The sequence below is a fragment of the Echinops telfairi genome, unplaced genomic scaffold (genome assembly GCF_000313985.2).
Source record: "Echinops telfairi isolate 266 unplaced genomic scaffold, ASM31398v2 ScPeMD7_70;HRSCAF=299, whole genome shotgun sequence".
Classification (NCBI taxonomy): Eukaryota; Metazoa; Chordata; class Mammalia; order Afrosoricida; family Tenrecidae; genus Echinops; species Echinops telfairi.
The window spans coordinates 71,917,789-71,921,330 of NW_022103968.1; the positions used below are offsets into that span (position 1 = coordinate 71,917,789).

At 52.6% G+C, this 3,542-nt stretch overlaps 1 pseudogene; it reads right to left on the reverse strand.

Moving 5' to 3' along the window:
- Positions 1 to 943: 943 nt before the first annotated feature.
- LOC101650635 lies at positions 944 to 1,824 on the reverse strand (annotated as a pseudogene).
- Between the last annotated feature and the right edge of the window lie 1,718 nt (positions 1,825 to 3,542).

Genomic DNA, 3,542 nt, shown 5'->3' on the forward strand with positions numbered 1-3,542 from the left:
TTGACGAGTGTTGGCCGAGCTGCCTTAGGCCTTGTGAGGCACTAAGGTAGGTGGGAGGAAGTTCCCTCAGTCACGTGGGACAACAGAGGAAAAATAAGAGCTCCCCCAGGCACACAGGCAGGAATTCCCGGGTAAGAAGTTGGGTGGAGTATGCCCTGGTGGAGGTCAGCAGGACTTTTCCTAGCCTCGGACTAGCTGCACAGGGTGGAGCTCACCTAGCTGGTTGTAGGGCAGGAATAAATGCCCTAGGGTAAGGGGAGTGGTCTGGAGGTGGGCAGTGGAGTGTGAGAGAACAGGAAAGAGACAAAGAGGAGGAAAAAAATTAAAAAGTAAGCCACTGAGACTGTGCGGGGACAGAGAGTAGAGAGGGAAGCAAAAGTAACAATGTAGCTGAACCCAGATCCCTGCCCTGGAGCTTCAAGGGTTTAGTCTCTGCCTCGAGGAGGCGGCAGCAGAAAGCTGTGGCTGTGTTGAGAAAAAGCCCCTGCGCAGCCAGCCAAGACTGTGGGGGGATAGAGAGAAGAGAGGGAAACAAAAGTAACAATGTAGCTGAGCCCCGATCCCAGGCCATGGGACTACAAGGGTTGAGTCCCTGCCCGGAGCCAGGCTGGGACAAGCTGTGGCTGTGTTGAGATTAAGCCCCTGCAGGGGCTCCAAATGGTCCCGGCTCTGGCCAAGACAGTGGTGGGCTAAGATCAAGCCCTAGCCGGCCTCCACTATGGTACACCAAAAGCCCCCAGTCCCTCAAAACCTTGTGGCTCTGTGCCTACTGATCTTTAAGATGCTCCTTCTGTGATCCAGAAGTTTCCCTCTAAGCAACTCTCCTAGGCTGACTTCTGTGGAGTCTGCCTGGTATGTGTTACTCAGTCACCATCTTCCCAGAAGTCTACTTTATTCCCCCACCCCACCCCGCCCTGAAGAATAGGTTTTGTTTACTAAACCTTCAGCTGCTGACCCTCCTGCTTTCCCAGAGGGCCCTTTGCTGTGCTGTGCAGCTGCTTCTCTGGAGCTCCTGCTCTGCTTCCCAGGCAGTGGCTAGGTTCCCTGTCTTGTGCTCTGGCTGACGGGCTCCTTCCAGGCCAGGGCGTCACCAGCCCCCATCTATAGAAGTCCTCAGGAAAAGGTATGCTGCCTCTGGAACCTCCACGCACTGCTCCAGTCCGTTCTCTGGTGGCAGCTGGTGACTGGTCTGCAGTGTTGTGTTCAGAAGCTCCTGCTGTGCTCCAGCCAGTCCTCCCACACTCAAAAGGGGTCCAGCTGGGCCATTAGGTTGTTGAGGAGCTACTCTGTCTGGGCCAGCTGCTGAATCAATAGGGCCAGCTGTTGCTCTGACTGCAGTGACTTCTTGTCTGCCTCCTCTTGGAGAATGCAGCCTCATTTTTGCCCAGCAAACCCCTGTTCAGCACAAAGCCCATGGGGCTGCCGTGTATAGCTCCACCAAAGGCACAGCCCAGCCCAGGATCGCTCACGCTGTTCTTTGGGCAGCAGCCGTCACTGGAATTCCAGGGCCCCAAGGTGAGCAGGCAGGTGAGGTCCCGTGGGGGAGCCCAGTGATTGGGGTTGGGGCGCTCTCCCAGGAGCCCAGGTAGCACAGACACAAGGAGCAGCCCCAGAACCCTCCCCCAAGGAGACCACCTCTGACATGGTGGGCCCAGGGTGGGAGGGTGCCCACGGTACTGAGGAACCCCAGCACAGGCTGACCCCTACTCATTGACAATTGCATAATCCATAAAATTTATATGTCATATTCAGTTAATAAATACATATAAATAAAGAGCATCCAGACTAGACTTCTAAGACCTGTTCGCTCTTCTGGTCATCCATGTTATATCCAATCTCCTTCACTGACACCATAGGAGCCCTGGTGGCATTGTGGGTACACGTTGGGTTGCTAATCTCATGGTCAGCTGTTCAAAGCCACCAGCTAAGCTGCTCCTTGGAAGAAAGATGAGACTTTCTACTCCCATAAAGAGCAACAGTCTTGGAAACCCAAAGGGGTAGTTCTACCCTGTCCTATAGGGTCCCTCTGAGTGGACATTGATTCACTAGCGGTGAGCTTGGTTTGGTTTGGGTTTAAGCCTTCGCTGGATTTCTTAAGCACTGTGTCTGTGGTCATTGAATGCCATTGTTCTGTAATGTGAAGCTGTCTGTCCCTACGGGAGTTGCTCTGCATTGCTGGGCCTGCAGGCAAGGCTGCATGCACTGCCTCCCTGCTCCTTTCAGGGTGGTGTACAGTCTGGCTGAATGGATGCCCTTTGCCAGCTGCTCACGAGCATTCCCTAAATCACCTGAAAAGTTAGACTCCAGGCCTATGGCATGGGGACCAGGTGGCTGACACTCCACCTCTGTGGTGTGTGCTCTGAGCCCTCCAGCTGGTACAATCTGTCCTTTGTGGCAGGTAGCCAAGGAGCCCTGGTGGCATAGCAGTTACTCATTGGGCTGCGATCCACAAAGTCAGCAGTTCAAAACCACCAGCCACTCTGCTGGAGAAAGATGGACCTTCCTTCTCCCTTAAAGAGTTAGTCTCAGAAGCTCACAGGGGCAGTTCTACCCTGTCCTGTAGGGCTGATGTGAGTCAGAAGTGACGCCATGGCAGTGAGTTTGATTTGGTTTGTTGTTGTCTTTAGAGGCCTGGAACTCTCTGTTCTTCTGGGTTCCAGGTGCCACCGGCCTTGCCCTCTGGGTGGGGCCTACCTGCTGAGAGGCCCCTACATACAGAAGCCATTCACTCCATGGTGACCCTGTGATTGCCTCCCCCACCCCAGTCAGTCCTTGCAGCCAGTGGAAAAGGGGTGGATTTCCCCAAAGCCCAGTGTGGTAGTTACAAATTTTCATGTCAACTTGATAAAAATGTGAAGGGGTGGAGTCTAGCCTGTCTATCAGGCCACAGCCTGATGATCCCTCCTTGGGGGTGTGGTCTTCGTATGAGGATTCTGGGAACTTCCTGTCTTCCTCCCAGGAAGCAGGACTCTCTCTCTCTCTCTGCTACACATTCCTGTTGACAAGCCACAGGGAGCCATGCTAATGGCAGCCATAGCCCTGTGATGTGTCCACCACCATTGGATCCACAAGACTTTGCACCCACTGGCCTGTGATTTTCCTGCATTTGACATCATTTGCATGTGACTATATGAGTCTGAAGAGGAATTCATGGGCTAATGTCGGACTTAAGGGCTAATGTCGAACTTATAGACTTGATCTGGACTGGGCTAGGATGTTTTATTGATGTATAATTACTTTGTGACATAAAGTTCTCTCTTACATACATATGAGTGTCTCTGGATTTGTTGTCTAGTCAACCTGGTCTAAAACACCCAGGTAAGCATGCTTTCTTCCTCATCACTAGTGAATAATGTGACGTGGGTTTGTGAAACTGTTCACCACAAATCAGTAAGTAAGCACAAGGAAAGCTGTGCTTACCTTATTTTCTGGGTCCTCCCTCCCTGTTGGGGATGGCAGATTAGAAAGGAGGCATGGATTCTGTGGAAAGGTGCTATGAGATCGGAAGGGAGATGGATGCCAGCCAGACCAAGAAGCAGAAC